General features: G+C 39.2%; 1 long non-coding RNA gene across 2 annotated transcripts; it reads right to left on the bottom strand.

The window, feature by feature from the left end:
* Positions 1-12,489: 12,489 nt before the first annotated feature.
* LOC307124297 lies at positions 12,490-14,323 on the bottom strand. 2 transcript variants are annotated; one of them, XR_013816247.1, is made up of 4 exons: positions 14,235-14,323; positions 14,061-14,120; positions 12,650-12,772; positions 12,490-12,556 (listed from the first exon to the last, which is right to left on the bottom strand). It is a non-coding gene; the product is annotated as an uncharacterized lncRNA (long non-coding RNA). The 2 variants fall into 2 exon arrangements; XR_013816248.1 differs by having other exon boundaries at positions 14,061-14,308.
* Positions 14,324-22,645: the final 8,322 nt, after the last annotated feature.

Raw genomic sequence — 22,645 nt, forward strand, 5'->3', positions numbered from 1 at the left:
TGCACGATCCACACACACAGCAGTTTAAGAAAACCTCATGCCACTAGATGGCAGTATCTGCCAAAACAGACACTGGCACGTGAGCGTTATTCTGCTATAAGACGCTTTATGTGTCCTCGTTATAAAGATGAGGAAAACGCTTAACAGGCTAACGTTAAAAAGGTATTAAAGGCTACTTTGTATAGGCAAGCACACTGCATGAAAAGTGGGATTTTCGTCAGTATGTGGCACTGTAGATTGCCGTGGAACTTCAGGTTTACGACTGTGCACGGCAATTTGCAGGCAACACCGAAAACTGCCGTAAATTGTCGGAAATTGACGTGGGCCTTGCTTGGCAGTTGTCCCCCCATGACCCCCCCTCCCCTTAATTCTAGGGGAGGCTTTATCATGTAAATGAAGATGCTGTGAGCTACACAAATGCAAATCAGAGTAGCAGCAGGGGGAGTTTTATCTAGGTTCTGAATTTTTTTTACTAAAACAAGTTTAAAGTTTAAGTTAAAATGTTAACTTAAATTTAAGTTAAATGTACTCGTTTTAGTTCACATTACTACATTTTTAGGGCAACCAGTTTGCTCCAATTTTTTAAGTAGATTCAACTTCACAGTGTAGATTAATTACTCTGTATGTCATTAGCAATAACCAATGTTATGTAAAAAAAAAAAATTCAGGACTGCAGTTCATGTCTTCAACCTTTAGAGAGGTTATGTGATGCAACAAGACAATGAACCAAAGCACACAAATAAATCAAGTAAAGCATACAGTTTACATACCAAAATTAATTTTTCCACCCTGCACTGTTAATGATTTTTTAAATGGCTATTAATCATAAATGTGAAAAGTACAAGTTTGTGTGTTTATAGTTAAGTCAGATTGTGTTTTTCTGTAATTGTCATTTAAATTGAGCTCACACCACATTTTATGAATTATCAATGCAGATTTTCAAGAGGTGGTTTCCTGGTTTAAATTATGCCAAGAGTAGGCCTAATCTAGTAAATCGCGAGTTAAAAAATTGTTGCCTGGAACAAAGATTAAGCACAGATTACTAACACCTGGACTATGAGTCCTGAACTAAAATAAACTGGATTCATTTACAGTTTTATCTAATTGCTTACACACAATTTCTGAATATACGGCTCCATTTCTTGTAACTCTACACACAAAACACACAACATGCAAAACATCAGACATCGCTTGCAAAAGCAACACTTTGTGCAAAACTATTTTAACTCTTCCAAAAATGTTGTTTTAGCATATATCTAACTACACACAAATATGCACAACTGAGGAATTTACAGTTGAACTGAAATCAGCTGAACTGAATCAACGCTGAAGTCACTTGAGCTGAATATTGACACTATATTGGCTTGTTAGAGCCGGTTTACAGCAGAATTTGTTTTGAACTTGTTACTGAAGCTGCTATGAAACAATATATTTTGTTGTATGCATATTCTTTATTTCTCAAACCTTAGTTCTGATTTCTAAGTGATCAATTTATGTATAAGTGTTTTCACACATGATCATTGGCTTTATAGGTCCTCAGTAAATTAATGTGGCATTTAAATGGCAAAAGTTATTCTTGTCTCTATAACTTATGGCTTCCTAAAGACACGTTTATGGGTAAATAAAATATTAATAATATAAATAAAATGTATATCAAAACATATTTTAAATATAATGAAGTCATTTTATTATAGCACTCATCAGATGTTCCTGGAAACAAAACAGAGACAGAACAGTATAAACAAACTATACAACAAACTAAACACCAAATTACAAAAACATTATTATGTGAAAGTGAATAAAGTTGTGTGTGTGTGTGTGTGTTTTCAGTTATAAATATGTGCTGTGTAAATTAGCCTATATATACTTTTATAAATTATATATAGCCTAACTTTAAAAAACAAACAATAACCCATATAGATAAATTATAATAATTGTATAATATTAAGCATTTACTTAATATACATTGGAACATTAGGCTACTTTACTCTAGCACAGTAGTCAGTTAAGCAATTAATTAATATCTTATATTAATATGTATGTAGCCTAGGCTACATCTAAAGGTAAGTCTGCTTTAAAAAAATATATATATTACACTTCGATATGTACAGAATGTGCGCGTTAAGAAACACGTTCAAATGTGTCTTCTTAACATGTTAAAACTGTGCATCGACTGTGTGTGTATGCCTGTTACACGACCAGAATGCGCGTGTCTACACATACAAAAGAAACACGTAAAAAATTGCTGCGTTGACGCGGAAAACCATAGACCGTAAAAAACAGTCATAAGTCACGCGTTTCATATAAAGAGATTTGGCCCCGGGCGCGTTCCATAGTAGAGCCCTAGTCCAATGACGTGCGAGGTCGAGGTCATGACCATGACGCGTAGAAGACGAGCTTTAAACTTTTTTTTTTTTTTACATTTCCTATGTTTTTTGCTGCTTTCCTTTTTTGCGATCAACTATGACAGGACGCCGTCTTCAACTCTGCATGGACACGACCAACTTTTTCGACTAATTTTCAGGAGGCTGTCTTTGTATTCACAACTCTGAGGCAAACTGCAGGCGCTATGAACCAGAGCATGGGTAATGTAACGTTACGTTTTAAAGAATATGCTTTTATTCAGCTGAATAAGGAAATGGATGCGTTAATAGATCCGAGCTTAAAACTGCACATTTTGTTTTCACAGACTATCCTCGCCTCATAACGAAGCCGTGACCTCTTATCTGCTTGGAGCGATTTCCGCGAGTCCAGATTTAACCACTGATCACGACGAAAATGTGTGTAAGTAACTTCTAATGTGTTTCTCATTCCTTGTTTAATTTTACCGTGACTGTTTTTATTAATACCAGTCTCATGTAATTGTTTTCCAGCTGCCTGTAAGACGTATTATGAATCGACACGCCGCAGCTTCAGATACAAACAACCTGAACTTACATCGCAGGCGGAAACTGCAAAGTTTAGCTCGGAGTCGATCAAGAAGAAAAAGGGTAAGATTTATTATATTAGATCCGTTTTTGTCAATGTGAGTATTTTTCAGGTTGCTTATTGTCTTTATGGATTGTATTACAGTTGCTGGAAGCGAGAGTGTGCTGGATGAGGTGGACATTTGGAAGTCCGCGACCATTGAACTCATATCTGACGAGGAAGACGGCTTTGTTGACGGGGTGTCTGGATGGATTGTGCGGCCACCGCCCTCTCGCAGCCTGGAGCACGCCGAACTTTACATTACATTACGAGACATTACTGCTGCACTGTACATAGTTGTGTGTTTAACAATAAAGCTCTTTCTTCGAATAAACAGCTGTGTTTTATAAATGAAGCCCTTTCTTTGAATGAACAGCTGTATGCTTATAAATGAAGCTCTTTCTTTGAATAAACGGCACGGTCCGTATAATTTTCCCATATATTCCTTGATGGTATGAATACTTCATAGCACAATAACATTAATATAAAACAAATTATTACAACATAAATTATATATTTATTATTATTATTGGGGTTTACATTTATAATGAGCCAGGGGGACCAATAATGATTGGTTTGCAGTGATCTGCCAACCAATCACGAGGGATTTTTCTTTTTTAAATGTAGTGGCTTCAGCCAATAGTGAGTGAGTAAATTCAAGTCTGGCCGTTGACTCTCTGGTTTCGCTGCTATTCATATGCAAATTAGAGGCGTCGCACCTCCGCGGTCTCTCAGCGGGGGGCTCTCCACCTACGTCATGGTTCGTTTACGACAATTTGTGGCACAGACGAACGCGACGTTCGCTGCCTCTAAATTGTCGAAAAACTGCCGAAAATTAGGGAGATTTCCGGGAGTATACAGGCGTTTACGGGGTCGAAAATCCCACTTTTCATGCAGTGGCAGATTAAATAAGGTTATGAACACAACATTGTTCATCACAACAATTTTCTCCCATAGAAACCATTCCAAAATGCTTAATATTCAATATAATGCATGTTCAATAAAGTGTATAGGCTACTTTTAACCCCAGTTTAAACCCAACATAGTGGCATTCATCATCAGGAAACTGAGCGGATGCGCAGGACCACACAAGCTGGAATAGTGACCCGGATTCTGCATCCCAGGAGGCCCCAGCACCAGCTCACAAATGAACGATAGGAGAGAAACCTGTAATGACTGAACAATTGATTCTGATATTTAGTCTTGCGGAGATGTATCATTGGTTTGTGTTATTTTTATCTGTTCCTATGGATCATCCTCAATGCTTGGTTTAGTCAATTTTTTTATTTACAATTGAAGTTTTTTTTTCTCTGATGTAAATCATTTTTGACACTGTCTACACCATTGAATGGAAATTAGGCACAAAATTTGTTGGTGGAATAAACAGTCAAGACTGAAGACAAGACCTTGATTATTATTTTATTAACATCTGCAACAAAGCACAACTTACTGGTGTATTCCTCTCAAACGTAGAGGACCATAGTCAGCTCTGTATATTTGACCGGCATTCTGCAGGGAGTAGCCTACACACTGAGGCAGACAGGCTCAAATCCAGGATGGTTGACCATACACGGGAGCTGTTCTTCGACCTCCCGTAGTCTTCTAGTAACCTAATTGGAGTTAGAAATGGAAAGTGTCATTTTTAGGCACAATTAGTTGTCAAATTAAGAAACAAAGTAGTTTCCAATTTAGTGTTGAGAATGCTACCTGAGGTATCTCCAAGCAGCAAACATTCTCAGCTTCTGTGGGCTTTGTTGCACATTTCCCACAACTGTACCTATCCAAAACGGTAGATGTAATAATTGCAGAGGTCTGACTAATATAGTGGCGCTGGTTAGTGTCTATATCTGATATTATATATATATATATATATATATATATATATATATATATATATATATATATATATATATATATACACACACATATGACAGAGTAGACAGGCAGGTATTGAGTAGCGTTAATTCTTCAGGAGTTAATCAGTGGTTATGAGTAACATGACTTCAATATACGTGGACATGGAGAAATTTTTAATTACAAAAAGGTCTTTAAACTACAAAGATTACTCAGAATCAGAATCAGAAAGAGCTTTATTGCCAAGTGTGCTTGTACACACAATAATTTTTTCTTGGTGCTGAAGCTTCCAGTGCACATATACAATACTAACACAACAAGAACTTAGTAATACAAATTCTAAGAATAAAAATATGAAAATAGCATTAAAAAAAAATATTAGGTCACAGTTACGTTTAGTCAGAATAAACATTCACAGATTATAAACATATTTACAGTATGTGAGTAGTATGAATAAATATAATAATATTAATATCCTGAGTTTAGAAGATATTGCACTAAACAGTGGGAGTATTGCATTTACCTGCATATGCCTTGGGGGGTGGGGGGTGTATGTGTATTTTAACTGTTCATTCAATTCATCCATCCATCCATCCATCCATCATCTTCCGCTTATCCAGGGCTGGGTCGTGAGGGCAACAGTCTAAGCAGAGACGCCCAGACTTCCCTCTCCCTAGCCACTTCCTCCAACTCTTCCAGGGGAACCCCGAGGCGTTTCCAGGCCAGTCTAGAGACATAATCCCCCCAGCATCTCCAAGGTCTTCCCCGGGGCCTCCTCCCGGTGGGACGTGCCTGGAACACCTCCCTGGGAAGGCGTCCAGGAGGCATCCAAAATAGATGCCCGAGCCACCTCAGCTGGCTCCTCTCGATGTGGAGGAGCAACGGCTCTACTCTGAGCTCCTCCCGAGTGACTCTCTAAGGGAGCGCCCAGCCACCCTACAGAGAAAGCTCATTTCGGCTGCCTGTATCGGGGATCTTGTCCTTTCGGTCAAGATCCACAGCTCATGACCATAGGTGAGAGTAGGAACGTAGATTGACCGGCAAATCGAGAGCTTTGCCTTACAGCTCAGCTCCTTCTTTACCACGACAGACTGCACCGATCCGACTGTCAACCTCCCATTCCATCCTTCCCTCACTCGTGAACAAGAACCCAAGATACCTGAACTCCTCCACTTGAGGCAGGAACTCTCCACCAACCTTCATTCAATTCAATTCAAATCTAAAAAGATGTTCGACGGAGATGAGGCTACGTATGAGCTTTGGGAGACCAAAATGTTGGGACATTTTCATTTATCAGGGCTAAAGGAGACGGTGCTAAAAGAACCGCAGTCGGAAGCCGAGATACTAGCGGATGCAAAGAAAAATGCTGACGCATATGCAGAGTTGATTTTACTGTTAGATGACAAAAGCCTCTCGTTAGTTATGAGGGATGCACCCAACAACAGAAGAAAATGCTGAAAAGTTGAAAATGTTGAAAATTCGATGCAAAATAAATAGTGGACCAATGTTGAAAATACATTGCTAAATAATATTGGATCATTGTTGATAATTCCATGCTTTTCAGTATTGAAAAGACAAACATTGAATCAATGTTGATTTTTGGTCAGCTTAATTCTCAACTGGTGAGGCTTACTGTCAATATATCTGTCCCATCATTCAACATGTTAAAGCAAATCCAAATCAATTGGGTACATTTCTGTGAAATGTGAGCACATTCATTCTCCTCAAAGGATGAATCTCCGCCAACAAGTGTGTGGATTAACAAAGAACTACTACCTTAAATTTAACTAAATGGGACGAACCAGTTGATTATTATTAGTAGGCATATTGTTAATATTACTGTTTTAATTATTGTTTTAAAATCGCCTCCATCATGGAAAACATCTCCAATCCTCTAGTGTTTTCGGCTAGCTAGCACATGCAGAGAGATTAATGACTGTCACAGAGTCCTTAATTCTTGTGGTCATCCAGTTATATAAATCATAGCCTGTTTTAAATGTATAGAATGTAGGCTATTATTATTATTTAAATCATGTATAATTTATATACATTTAATTATTTATCTAAAGAATACAGGGTTAATAAAGAATTTTGAATATTTCCCCCTACCGATCGAATGCGCCACAATCCAATCCAGTAGGTGGCGGTAATCCACCATTCAGATCAAAGCGCGGCTTAACAGACTTCAAGCACGAAAAAGACAGAGACAGCACAGCAACCGTGTTTTTTTAGAGGTAAGTACAAAAAGATTAATACAATTCATCTCAATTTTCATTTCGTGTTTTCATTTATCTTTATTTCTTACAACTTGTGTGCTTCTCCTGGGCGAGTCAGAGTGAACTGCAACGTTAATAGAGTCACGTGAAGGCCCTCCGTACACAACCAACGCCAAGGATATTCTTTAATACATTGAATTTCAGTTTGTTTTTCACCAAACCAAACCCTATCATATTTTTTTATTTATCTTTATTTCTTAAGCTGGGCATACACAGTGCAATTTTCGTCCGATTTCGAGCTGAATTCTGACTCGTGCAACTCTTACCCACTGAGCAAAGTTATGTCCAAAAGACGTCTTTTCAATATCTTTGCCCCTAGAGGCGTACGTTGAAAAGACGTCCACTGAGGAGCCAGAATGAAAGTTTTTATGACGTCTGTTTTTGACGTGTTCTGCACGTCCGATATAGACGCTCATGGAACCTTAAGGTTAAAAACTAGTTCAAATTGTGGGCATATTTTCCATTTGTAATTGCAAAGCAACTCACAGACAGTGCGTGTTTGTCCAGAAATCATGAAAATAAAAGAAACTTCGCTCACACCTTTAGACACTTTAGACAATGTAGCATCTGTAATTCACACATCTTTGGATCGTGAGAGAATTGTGGGATTCAATCCAGGATCTTCTTGCAGTGAGGAGACAGTGTTTCCCACTGAGACACTGGAGCTGCCCTTAATCACAGACATAAGACACACTTTGACTATTTCTGTCAGACGTCTACAGAAGCTCTTACTGAGAATTAACAGAGGTTTAGATGTTGATGTTTCATTTTTTTTCATTAATACAAATACAATTTCACAATAAGTAGTACAGGAGCTCATTTGTGCGTGATTGCGATTTTTTTACGGTCTATGCTCTAAACTTACGCGTTTTTTTAAAAACATGTCGAGCTCGCGTCGCGTCCACCGTTTGAACGCAAGATCTCCAGATATAGAACTGAATATCAAAAAGGTATCAATGGGTCTGTCCAGTAACTCATGATGAACCTCAGGCCAACTGCACACTTTGTGAGAAGCATTTCAGTCGCTCAGACTGTCAGACTGTGCTGACAGACCGGTCTATGTGACACACACATCCGTGCTTCTAAAGGTATAGGCCTATAGTTTTTTTTAATGGATAATATATAATATAATATTCCATACATTATCAGAGCTTGGCAGACAGAATTATAAATTTTTTAGACAGGGTAATTAATAGATTATAGCCTAATAAATGTTATTATTAATTTATAATTTAGCTAGGCTATATTAATCATACATAATAAATAATCCTGTCATAAAAAGTTTATGACATTTAAAAAATATTTAGATAAAAATGGGACAAATAATTACATGATAATATAGTCATCATTTAAGTAAATTAATAAAAAAAATAAACATTTTTGAAATTCAAAAAAGTGATTACTGGTTCAGAATGGCTGCTTAAAGGGATAGTTCACCCAAAAATGAAAATTCTGTCATCATTTACTCACCCTCAAGTTGTTCCAAACATTTATACATTTCTTTGTTATGTTGAACACACAGCCTGGTTACAAACTTTCTTCTAAATATCTTCTTTTGTGTTCAGCAGAGCAAAGAAACTCATACAGGTTTGGACATCATAAGGGCGAGTAAATGATGACAGAATTTTCATTTTGGGTGAACTATCCCTTTAAAGTGCACCAAATAGGATCTAAAGAGTTCTTTAGAAATAAATGAAGTGTCCCTTATTTGGCCACACTAAAGGTGGCAACCCTACGATCGCCGTATGATAACGAGTCCAGCGAGAGCATATGACTCCTTATGCTTTTGATTCACTCATGCGTTTTTTTAATATATATCATACGTGGATCGGTCTGCGCAGTGACGATGCATCTCGAACAAGCCTGGTGCGTTTATGTTTCCCGCTGCCCAGGGTTGCCAGGTTTTCACAACAAAACCCGCCCAATTGCTACTCAAAACAAGCCCAATCGCGTTCCAGGGGGGGATTCCCCAGTAAAAATCACAGTAAAAATCACATTTGGGGATAAAATATGTGTTTTTTTGGCATGGTTGACTACTAAAATTCGCATTCCCGGGGCTTAATATCACATAATTGGGGTCGCTTCATCCCGCGGACATGAAAAAACAGCCCGCGGCAAAACCACAGACTTGGCAACATTGCTGCTGCCTTGCTAGCGTTGCTGAGAGAGATGAGACGTATACAGTGTCGTAAGACCTGGCTCTGTTGTGACTCTCAGCCCGTGGAAAAATAAACCGGTTTAAGAAGGCTCCTCAGTCGAACCAACTATGAACTGGGACTAGCTCTGGCTCTGAATTAGCTCTAGCACTGCCTTGGTGGAAAAGGGGTATTGGAAGACAAAAGACAGGCCTGAAGGCCACATGGGGTGCCACACCTTTACAGATGGGGAAGTTTGGTCTGATTGGTCAGTTTGAAAGAAATACATTTGGTTTCAGTCACATGATCAAGGTATAGATAAAAGAAGATTGGAACTGTGGCTCTCTCTCTTTTTCCTCTGGCTCTCTGACTCTTGAGGTCATTTGGGGCTTCTCTTCTCTCTCTCTCTCTCTCTCTCCATTGTATTCATGCTGTGTACGATTAATGGTATGAGTTTATCATCTCATTCATCCATTTTGAAACTATTTTAAGTGTAACCATAACCAGATTTTGTCATTAAATCCTTTCTATTACGAATACTGTGTTAACCAGTTTTGATTTAGTATTGACTTTGAAGTGCTCCCTATTGTAATACAATATAGTCACCTTATAGCAACGCTCTCCTACATATTTTGCTATTGTAACTGCGCTTATCTCCCTCGTTGGTATGAGTTGCAGTGGGTGGAAATAGACGAGAAATGTACAGTTTTCTTCCATCTTTCTGATAACGTTTCTTTAGTCTTTGGCAACCCTGTAGATTGAACCATTTGCAGGAGTCCACTCTTACATTACAGCCACCATTTAAATGTTTATATTTCAAAAAACTAATTGGGGAAGAATTATGATTATGTAATTGTAAAGTTAATGTTATAACTTTATTATTATTAAAAAAAAAAACATAATCTAGTGTCATTTAAGTGTTTGTTTACAAATCAGTTCAATATTAGTAGGCTAATGTAGTATCAACTGACTCCCATAGTTTACAACATTAGTTCAGAGATTTGTTTTCATTGAGAAGATGTTCACCTACTCTCACACACACACACACAGGGCTGGACTGGTAATCTGGCATACCGGGCATTTTCCCGGTGGGCCGACGCACTTTGGGGCCGATAGCCTACAAGGTTATTTATTTATTTAATTTTTTGCCACGGACTGGCCCATCATGCAGGGACAGCGGCCCATTGGTTTGTCTTCTGAATTGACAGGCCAAAGCGAGAGAGACCTTCCCTCCTCCATAGACTGTGTCCATATTAGGCGCTGTTTAAAAATTTGGGCGCATGAAACTGCAAAAGGCGAATATCCGCGCAACAGCGCTGCTGCCGACGAACGTGCGCTGCGTTTCTGCTGCTCTATGAAGTGATGAACCGGCACTTTGACTCCGAATGTTGTTTTATACAATCGTGTGATATGGGAACATTAAAGGTTCTGTGGTGAATCAGCTGAAAACAGCCTCGACCATGAAAATACATCACGAGGTAAATTGGAAAACAGCAATACACACAACTACAAACTTGTCACTCTAGCACAACCAAATTCAATAGTTTTTTATCATTTATTAATTTATTTTCGAAACCATATTATACCTATGGCAATGAGGAGCATGGTTTTACCTGTGACTACCATGCCCATACAGTTAAATGAAACTGACCTACAGTTAAACTCAGTTAAAATGTCATTACACGCTAAAAAAAAAAAGGTTCTATGTGGCACCAAAAATGGTTCTTGGCTCGTAATCATAAGGGAACCTTTTTAAGTGCTATAGCACCAATTTTGGTGCTTCAGTCACTGCATGAAAAAAGGTGTATCCGGACCAGGATACTCCTGTATACACTGCTGAAATTCGGAAGAATCCAGGAGTATACTGGCCGGATAGGTCAAATTCCATGGATCCGTATATGTCCGTATTCATCCGAAATGGTACCAAATCGGATGTATGTTGTGGCCGTATACTCCCATGCTACAGCCATTTGTTGCCATGGCAAATAATCCCATCAAGTTTTTCCCAGGAGACATTTTCACACCTCTAAACAGCTTTGCCTTCCACCCCCTATTGGTCCTTCATCTCAAACTGGATTGGTTGTTTTTTTTAAAACCACTCCCAAAACCCAGACTGCTATTGGATGACAGGACGCATTGAAAACCCAGTCAAGTGACTTTATTGGTTACTTCTAAGGCTAAGGGTGGGCTAGGTTTTGTAGCATAGGGACTTGATTGGTTATAGGCCAGCTATGCAGATTTTGCTCATTAATATATATATATATATATATATATATATATATATATATATATATATATATATATATATATATATATATAAAAATAATCCCCTCTCCCTCCCAAAAGAAAAACACACACAAAACAATTTGAGCAAGTCTGAAATATTTATTAAAAAGGTATAAAAAAAAAACACATTCTTAACAGCATTATAAAAGAACATTAAAACAATGGTGAAACAAAAACAAGTTAACTAAATGTATTTAAAAGGGATGAAAATGTAAAGGAACAAATGTAAAAATATAAACAGTCCAAAGAACATAAATATACGTTAAAATGAATTGGTAAAGAAACAAAAAGGGGAAAAAAATGAATTTAAAAGACAGAGATGTAAAGGAATAAAATACACAGTGAACATAAAAAGGAAAAGAATAAATATACAAATTAAACAATATAAAATGAGAACAATACATTTATAAGACAAAAAAAGTATATATAAAATATATTAAAATACATATAAATATTCCAAGTAAACAATATAACCAAATAAAAAGAACAAAGAGCATTATAAACATACATTAAAATGAATGGGGGAAAAGATAAGTGAACAAAATGTTTCTAAAGGAAGGCGACGTAAGATGAACAACAATACAAAACGTGGAGATCAAAAGCAACATGGACATCTAAAAAGGAACAAACATACAAAGTATACAATATAAAACGAGACAAAGAAATCTATAAATTAAAAAGTGTATATAAAATATATGTAAATGTTCTATATATGGGAACCAATAAAAGTATAAGTATATAAACATAGGAATAAAGAAAATATAAAATGGAACAATTGAATATTAAAATTATAATTATAAAATAATTGTGACCAACTCTAACACAATGTTGTTTGAGTTTTGAACATTTTTTCAAACTGGCATGATGGGCTGGTGATGTGACATGTAGTGTGGGTCAGTCTAGTCTGGTTTGTAGTAGCTAGCCTAACCAAGCCTTCCATCAACAACAGCAGCATCTTCATCAGACATCTTGTCTATAGTTGCGGTCTTCCACAGGTTCTGTGTTGGTTTGTGCAACCCTGGACCTGGTCTCCAGCAACTGCAAAACATGACAGTAAATTAACCACTAAAACTCAGAGAGGAGTATAGTAACATTCTGGAGGGAAAAAGCTTAACCGGTTTCTTAACTTACCCGTCTCTTTCTCTGACGGTTCTGTGTGATGTTCTTCATAGTGTTTCTTTTCTGGGCCTTTTCAGACTGAGCCAAAGAATACTTCCTCAGCAAAGTCTCACAAAATAAAATACATCTTGAGACCTGCCAAATAATACATTAATAATATATAGTTAATGCCAATAAAAGTAAGTAAAACAATTCAATTAAAATGTATTTGTATAGCGCTTTTCACAATACATATTCAGGGTTTTTCCTGGGTCAAAAATGGTCTTCGGTGGTGGCTGACAGACATGGTCATCCATACACACACACATACGCACGGTAAAAAAAAAATACCCTACCCACATGATCTGCAAGCGCAATACTGACAATAAATTTGAAATAAATTCAAAGAAAGTTTGTAACTTTTGCTTATCTTATTTTGATACCTTGATGTTTGTTTTTGTTCCTCATTTTTACACTATTTACTGATAATTGTTTCGGTAATCATATCAATATTAAAAAAATAGTATTAAAAAAAAATGAACAAATAGCCTAATTTTCTGCCATATACAATCAGCTAGCTAACAACAAATTTGTTCTGGGTTCACCTCACTCCAGTCTAAACTAAATGATTTTAGGCTATTTATTTTACTACACATTGTCCACATAAATAAGCTGAAAGACTGTTGATAATTAAAACTAATTCTTACCATCCACTCTTGCTAAAGTGGGTAAGCACACTTGTGTTCTCATTTCAGGTGTTGTTCTGAGTAAATGATTAAACTAATTCGTGAGTTCAGTGTTGGACAGATAAATTCTAACCAGTCGTTAAAATGATTCTGTTCAAAGGAGTCATTAGGTGGCGAATCGGACATTAGCAGACGCGTTGTGTGTGAATCCCGTCTTTAGAAAATCGCGAAAGATTTGTCAAGACACAGAAAACACTTCATAACCGGATAGGATTTGTTTCCTGTTTATTTAAAGTATGCTTTATGTCAGCTGGTCAGAGAATCAGTCAATGTTTTTTGAGCGCATTTCACACCCAGCGGTAATTAAAGGAAGACGTCTGATAGCGCCACATGCAACATGGATTCGGTCTTCCGACCTTTTGATTTTGATTAACGTAATATGTGAAACATTAGAAAGCTAAGAATGCTTATTTTGAAGACAGAGAGCGTGCGAGCGGGGTAGGAGCTCACTGGTCGTTCTCTCTGTCACTCAGTTAACTCAAGTGCAGCAGTCATCTGTTCTACATCACTCATAAATCACAATAACTCAACAAATAAGGCTTTGGCGGGACAAAAATTTGTTTTGGCGGCCGGCAAAAAATGTTCAATGTAGGAAAAACCCTGATATTGTTTCAAAGCAACTTCACAGAAAATGCATGCGTCTACATTACAGAAAAAAACAGAGAACATTAAAATAATGACAACATTTTTAAGATTACCTTTTACACATTCAGGGTCAACATCTGTAAAAGTTCTTCAGGATCATGGATCCAAAACTTCTGGATCATGAGGGGGGAAGAAACATGCACACACACAAATGAATATTAATTTGTTTGATAAAACATTAATATTAATTATCAACTTACGGACATGGACTTGCAAAACATACTCACCAGGCCCATACAAAAACTTTACAGTAGATCCAAAATCCTGGTTTGCCTATAATTCTTCAGTCCAAGTATGGTGTTTTCCTGTCCTCTCTGCAGAACAAGTGTACATGATCTCAGATTATTCATTCCAAAGCTCTGTTACATTTTATGACAAGCTTGATCTTAAAACTAGCTGACAGTAGGGATGGGCATTATGACCATATAATTATACATACATGAGAAATTATATTTTACAATAACGATATCACAATATATTTATTTTGATGGATATTTTATTAAAATGCTACAGAATAATACTGCTTTAAAAGTCTTCACTGTATGATATTCAATTAATTAATATCACATGATTCTTAAAGAAGCAGAAGGTCTTCTCTATTCTTTTGTTTTATTAAAATGATGACAAAGCTGCAGCCCCTTTAAGAACGGATGCACATAATGACACGCATCCGGGTTTCCCCACGTTAACTTGAACTGTTTAACGTACTTAAGACATAACTGACTGTTTAAATCAAGTGAATACCTCACATGACAAGGTTTCTGAGATAATTGTGTGCATTTTACAGAAAGATAATTGATTTCGGGATCGCCTGCTGTCTGAGAGAGGCTTATTTTAACACATGCATGTCCCGTTCATTATTCTACATTCATGCATGTTTCCTTGTCAAAATGTCAAAAAGTTTTAGTACAGTCAGTGCTGCGTTATATACGCTATATTCCCATTCCGCAATATAAAACGGTAATGTTAACGTTTACAGCAAAATCACTAACAATAGTCAGTATCATCAGATCGCCATAACACCCAGCCCTATCTTAACAATATTACAACAAAACACAGAAACAGAATATGTAAGTTAATCACGATTAGCATATGACTTTAATGCACTAACGTTATATATCTTGATAAGCAGTAGAAAAAATATAAAGGGGTTTACGTTACCTTCTGCCGTCTGCTGTCCGCCATTGGAAACTTAGTCTGTTCGTATTCATGTTTTTTCGTTCTCAGTCGACATCCCACAATCAAAATTCGTCCAAAATAAGATTTTAACAGGTTTAAAATGATCCATGCAATGCCATTAATGGACAGAAGAAGCCGTCCTGTTGAAGATTAGAAGCCGCGCGATCGCGTCGCGTCCCCGCGAGCCACGAGCAACGAGCAACTCCAACGGCAACGGGTGTATAATTCAAACTGAAGGCGCGCACTGTCATTGGTCAGATTTCTGGATGACGTTCAGATTGACCAATCACGCTCAAAAGAACACGGAAAGACAGCAAGTAGCCTTGCAAATATAGAAAAAAACTTGTTTAAAACAACAGTTAGAAAATGTGTATATTTATTTTTATTTGCTGTTATATTTAATGAATTGGTCAAATGTTGTTTTGTGGTGTGGGCAGAGGCCTGGAAGTTTCAACCTGTGCAGATTTGCAGTGCAGATTTGTACTCTTTAAAAACAATTATTGTTTGATATTTAGTTTGCTATATATTTTGTTATATTTGTATCCAGAATTGAATGTAAAACCAGTTTGAATGTAAAAATACACCTTCACTGTAAAACAGAAAATTAAAGTAAAATATCTTAATTTAAATAAGGAAAAATCTGTAAACTAATAGTGTTTTCTCTAAAACGTTTAATGTAAATTTCTGTGAAGTTTTTTAACTTTATTTGACTTAAGATATTTGACTTATTTTACGGTTTTTGTTTTGCAGCTGTAGCTGCGTTTTTTTTTTAGGTTTTTATTCTTACAGTGTAAATATAAAACTAATAAGATTTACTTTAAAATGACAAAGAATAATGTTAAATTGTTAGTATGGACATAAACATAAACCTTTAATATAATGAGCTAAATATTGTATTACAGTTGTTAATTTACAGATATTGTTTGTAATTTTGCATGAATTTGTTATTTATGAAAACAGAAAAATAATACAGTGATGTTCCTGTATAAAAAAATGAGAATTACTGTAATTTGTCATTAATGATATAATCCTTAAAATAACAGTCAAGTTGTTTATTTAGATATTGTTTGTAATTTTACATTGTTTTAAACATAATTCAAAATTACAAGAAAATACTGTAAAAAACTGACGTTTTTTTCTGTAAAATTAGGATTATTTTTATTGGTTGCCTTATTTTTATTGGTAACCTTATTGGTTGCACCTACATCTATTGTGAGTGGTGGATTTCAAACCTCAAAACGCCCCTCTTTTGCAGCGTGTTAAAGTTAAGAATCTTGGAGTGACACTTTTTGTTAATAGTTGCAGAGCTGAAAGATCTGCTTGTGTTTCTGTGTTTCTTGAGCAAGTGAATCCCTGCTCTTTTTTATTCCATATTTTTATTTTGAGCATATCAGTTTTTGGTGTTTTTAAAACAAACTTTTTCATTTTCCACATTTCATCTCCTTTTTATTTAATTCTATTATTGCCTACAATTTGTAAAACTTTGCAAAAATTGTTTGGGGATAGTCTAAAATGTTTGGTTAATTATCCTTTGTTAATTCCATTACATTTCTTTGTTTATTTCATTACATATTCAGATTTTTTTGTGAACGTATATGTTCAGACAGGGTTTTTATTTTGTACTGTTTTTATAAAAAATATTTGATTTAGAGACTCTTTTCATGCAGTGGTTTTAAGGCCCTGACACACCATTCTGATGGTTTGGCCCAGACCCAGGCAACGTGAACCAACCCCACAGTCGGCTTTAGTCATTGCTAGTTCAGTTTAGTGTTTCAGGGCCTTAAGAATTATTTTTTCTGTGTAAAAAGCTTGTTTGCTGTAGCCTACAGTAGACCAGAGATAATTCTCAATCCTGAAGTGCTCCCCTGCCCCCCTCCTTCTGAGAACAGCCAGCACAAGTGTCAGTCATTAACATAAGAAAGGTCTTCTTCACACCTAACAGTCTTCAGTCCTAGCACACCCAGCAGTGTTTCAGCTGTATATGTCCGTGAAATTTCACGGATTCCTGTATACGTCCGCATACGTAAGGTTTCCGGGTTTTTCTGGAAATATACTGTTCCGTGTTACTCTGATCCGCTTTTTCCCACATACATCCGGTAAACATCAAATTACACAGGAGTATACCATGCCCGGATAGTGCCGGATTTCAGTGTTTTCATGCAGTGAGTGGTTCTTCAGAAGTTCTTCAGCGGTTCTTTGACTAAGGTGCTATATAGAACCTCTGAAGAACCGCTGAAGAACCACTGAAGCACCAAAATTGGTGCTATAGCACTAAAAAAGGTTCCCTTATGATTACGAGCCAAGAACCATTTTTGGTGCCATATAGAACCTTTTTTTTTTTTTTAGAGTGTAGAGTAATTAAATTATAATTAAACAAAACAGCTTTAAAGCCTGGATCCCATGCATTAAGGGGATAGTTCACCCAAAAATGAAAATTCTGTCATCATTTACTCACCCTCAAGTTGTTCCAAACCTGTATGAGTTTCTTTGTTCTGCTGAACACAAAAGAAGATATTTTGAAGAATGTTTGTAACAAAGCAGAGAGAGCAACCATTGACTAGCATAGTAGGAAAAAAAATACTATGGTAGTCAATAGTTGCTCTATCTGCTTTGTTACAAACATTCTTCAAAATATCTTCTTTTATGTTTCACGGAAGAGAGAAAGTCATACAGGTTTGGAACGACATGAGAGTGAGTAAATGATGACAGATTTTAAAAGCAGTAAATTCACTTTAATGTATCCTAGCTCAAAATCAGTGGTTTACTGTCAAGTGCATTTCTGTGTGACAAAAGTGCAATATTACGTTTGTTATCCAGTTTCTCGTTTCAGGATGTGACTCAGAACGTGGACGTTTAGGGAGCAAAAAACGATCCATTTTGGTGTGACGTTATTTTACTTTGCTAAAACTCGCTATCAAAAACAAGCTGAAATGAGTTAATGTCAGAGGTTCGCGGGCGCCGAGCCCATTGGCCAAAGAAGATCACCTGTTTGGGCCTCATGTTATTTTAGACTAAAATATATATAATTTTAAATTATTATTTAATTCCTATTTTAAAAACATGAAAAAGAATATTCAAACATGACATTAAAATATAAATATAAAAAAATTACAGACATTTCTTGGGAGTGCTGGGCAGGTGCTATGGCTATTATAGGGGGAGCTGCAGCACCACCTAGCCCCCGCCTGGCGCCGCCACTGAGCCCTGCACACACACACACACACACACTCGCGTCTGACATGTGTTTTGGTCATTCATTAATCTGTTGTGAAAGATGCTCTGTGTATTCCCCTCCTAGAGCTCTAGAACTGTCTTACATGTGTTCCCAACAGCACATCTGCCTCTGAGAGCAACACAACACGTTTATTGAGACGCAAATCATTGATTATATACGAACAGGATTATATATGGTGGCTTCTATGTTTCTCAGAGATTGTTTAGCGGTAGTTTATCAGGAAGAGGCGATTATGTTCTCTTCGACTGGATGGAAACGGTGCTTTATTCACAAATGTTTTATACGATATTGCATTTTTGCACATAAGTTACATTCGCATCTTTGGATGGAAGCACAGCTAATGAAGGCTTTGCAAACCACTGCTGCTTATTAAAGCCGCCATTTCCACAACGGTTTTCGCGTTACCATCAAGCGGTTCCTCCCGCAGTTTCTCTTGAAGCCGATACGGAAGTGCCTTAACCCTTTACCTGTCACCCCCCTTTTTGAGCATTTCGTGAAAATGCACTACTCAAACTTAAATGGTTGTAATTCATGAACCCTTTGGACTAAAGACTTATGGTTGGTCTCTTTTAAAAGAAGACACTTGGCAAATTATTGCTGAAGTGGAAAAAAATATAGAATTAAATTATATAAAAGTTATTGAAATTTAAGTTTATTGTTATAAAAATATAATAAAATAAATATTTATTTTATTAAAAAATATATAAATTAATATAGGTTTCAGCCTAAAAAAGACAGAAAGTCAAAGTCAAAATTCTAACCAAGTTGTGTTCAAAATTTTAGGTCAAAAACTCAAAAAATTAGTTCCCTTTCAAGGGAACTCGCGCTGCGTCAAGCGCTGCGGGAACGCCCCTGCATGATGCGTCATGAAGCACTCGTAAAATCAGTCCAATGGTGTGTCTGGACGTCGTAGGCGGGTGACGTCATAGACCAGGAAGCTATAAAGCAGCCCTGAACCAGACAATGTCAGCTTCTGTGTCTTCACAAGCGCTCCATGTGAAATCGTTTGTCCTTGTATGAAAGAAAGTGTGTGTGTCTCTCAAAAAATAAGAAAAAAAGGCGAATCAACAGTACAGACAGTGTGTTACTCCCTGCCCTCGTTTCATCACGGGTGGGGATACTCACTTGCTCTGTGTGATGTGTTTGGGACTGGCTGCGAGCATTGCGAAAAGTTATCCATGAGAACTCTCCGGTCCCGCCGTTTGCTCTTCGAGGAGGGCGCTTCGGCTCGTGTTCCCCAGGGTGCAGGTCCCGCTGCTGCTGAGGCACAGCGAAGGCTTTCATCTTGGGGTTCGCAAATGGATCTGACGGCGGGGTTAGAGACGGGTGATCCCCTTTCTCTGCCTTTACCCGTCAGACCCGACGCTTCAGTTGCCGAGCTAGAAGCACGTTCTGCGGTTTCTTCTGCTCGCGCTGAAGCGCAGGTGCAGCAACACTCCGGTTCTGAGGAATTGGATGTTGTAAGCCTGGACTATTTAGATGAGGTTTCGCCGCCTCATTCACACGCTCAAGAGGAGCTTTTGGAGGTTGTGACTCGCGCTGTTGCCAGGTTGCAAATAGACTGGCCAGCCGAGACGCACAAAGTGCATCAGCCCAGCAAGCTAGATGAACGTTTTCTTCCATCTATATCACAACCTCCAAAGCGGGGCTTGTTATTTTTTCCTGATCTCCACACCGAGGTGTCGAAATCATGGAAAAAACCGGCATCATTCAGACCATTCAACCCCAATACAGCCGCTTATTCAAACATAGTGGGGTTGAAACAGCACGGTTACGCGGTGATGCCTCGGGTAGAAGAGACGCTCGCAAGCTATCTCTCTCCCGAGTCATCATCGTCGTTAAAAGCCCCGCAGCTGCCCACTAAGCCGGTCAGAACAACATCGGCGTTAGTGGGTAGGGCGTACTCAGCAGCAGGTCAGGCAGCCACATGTCTCCACACGATGGTGGTACTTCAAGCTTATCAGGCTGACCTGCTGAAAGACATTGACGATGAGTGTGAAGAAGTGGGGAGGGAAACGATAGCGGAGATTAGGAGAGCTGATGATTTGTCTCTTCGGGCCACCAAGGAGACGGCTAGATCCATCGGCCGTTCTATGGCAGCCCTGGTGGCCACGGAGAGACATCTCTGGCTAAATCTTTCAGAGATAAAAGATAGAGATAAAAAGTTCCTTCTCGACTCTCCTATCTCCCCTGCTGGCCTCTTCGGCGACTCAGTCAACACAGTCGTCGAGAGGTTTCAAGAGTCTAAAAAGCAAGCGGCTGCGTTTCCAAAGATTTCTCCCCCGCAAATCTCATGTCTTTGGGGCTGCTGGGCGGGAGCAGCCCCAACCGAGTACGTCCTCCTCTCACAGAGCGCAACAGCGAGAGAGTGTTGCGACCCGCGCTCCCCCACAGAGAGACTGGGGGCGGGATCAGCACTCTCAGCCGAGGTCTTCCCGAGGTAGAGCAGATCTGAGGACTGTTATTATCTCTAGGAAGGCCTCGGCCAGAGGCGTCAGACTTCGGATGGCAGTCCCCTCCGGGGGGAAGCGGTGTGTCGAGGCACCCGTCTCCTCTCGGTGCCATCAGGGGGCTGTTCTGCCAACCCTGCCACCTCGGGTGCTTCAGGGCGCAGCGGTCCTCAGCGAGCGCAAATCTCCACGTCCGCCCGGAAACGTAGCGGCGCGGGGATGCTCGCTCCCTCCAAGAAGGGTCAAAAGTCGGTCAGTGTGGTTGCTTCCTGCCGGCGCGACGTTTCAGGACACCGGGCTGCTCACACTTCAAAATCAGATTGGGTCCTGCGCACAATAGAAAATGGGTACAGAATACAATTCGGGTCACACCCGCCCATGTTCAACGGGGTATTATCCACAGTGGTAAACCCCGAGCAGGCTCTGGTAATGGAGCAAGAGGTACAGACTCTTCTGCAAAAAGAGGCTATAGAGCGGGTCCCTCCCCACTGCAGAGAGTCAGGGTTTTACAGCCGGTACTTCATAGTTCCGAAGAAGGTTTGAGGACTGCGTCCTATTCTAGATCTGCGCCAGCTAAATCGGGCAGTAAAGAAACTAAATTTCAAAATGCTCATGCTAAAACAGATCATGTGTCACATCAGGTCCGAGGACTGGTGTGTCACAATAGACCTGAAAGACGCATACTTTCACGTCTCCATCCTTCCTCAACACAGGAAGTTCCTCAGGTTTGCTTTCGGGGGCGAAGCATTCCAATATCGGGTACTTCCATTCGGCCTAGCATTATCACCCCGCACCTTCACAAAATGCGTGGATGCAGCTTTGGCTCCGCTGAGACTCTAGGGCATCCGCGTATTGAATTATATAGACGACTGGCTGATCTTAGCAGAGTCGGAACATCTAGCGGCTCAGCATCGAGATGCTGTGATCGCTCACATGAAGAGGCTGGGGTTAAGGCTAAACACAAAGAAAAGCATGTTATCTCCACAGCAGAACGTCACTTTTCTGTGTGTGCTATGGGATACGAAAACCATGAGGGCTCGGCTGACGCCTGCTCAGGTGAATTCGATTCTACAAACCGTATCCAAGATAAAGCTAGGTCAGTCACTCACTGTGAAGCATTTTCAAAGACTTCTGGGTCTGATGGCAGCAGCGTCCAACGTGATACCTTTTGGCCTGTTGTACATGAGGCCCTTACAGTGGTGGCTCAAGACCAAGGGATTCTCCCCGAGGGGAAATCCTTTTCGCATGATCAAGGTCACGCGGCGATGCCTACGTGCCTTAGTCATGTGGAAGGATCCTTGGTTCCTGTCCTAACGACGGATGCATCCCTCACCGGCTGGGGGGCGACCATGAGTGGTCGCTCAGCTCAGGGTCTGTGGAGCGACCAGCAGCTCTCCTGGCACATAAACCAGCTAGAGCTGATGGCAGTGTTCCTGGCACTCAGGCACTTTCTCCCGGACCTGAGGGGCCATCATGTGTTGGTTCGCACGGACAACACATCGGTGGTCTCATACATAAATCGCCAGGGGGGGTTACGCTCGCGCCGGCTATGGAAGCTGGCACATCGAGTCCTAGTTTGGGCCCAGGGCAAAATGCTATCGATCCGAGCAGTGTACATCCCGGGGTACCTGAACACGACGGCAGACTCCCTGTCGAGGCAGGGAGTGGTGCCGGGGAGTTGGAGACTCCACCCCGAGGTGGTGGAGCTCATATGGAACCGGTTTGGTCAGGCTCAGGTGGATCTGTTTGCGTCTCAAGAGACAACGCACTGTCC

The sequence above is a fragment of the Gobio gobio genome (assembly GCF_949357685.1).
Source record: "Gobio gobio genome assembly, chromosome: 3".
NCBI classification, from domain to species: Eukaryota; Metazoa; Chordata; class Actinopteri; order Cypriniformes; family Gobionidae; genus Gobio; species Gobio gobio.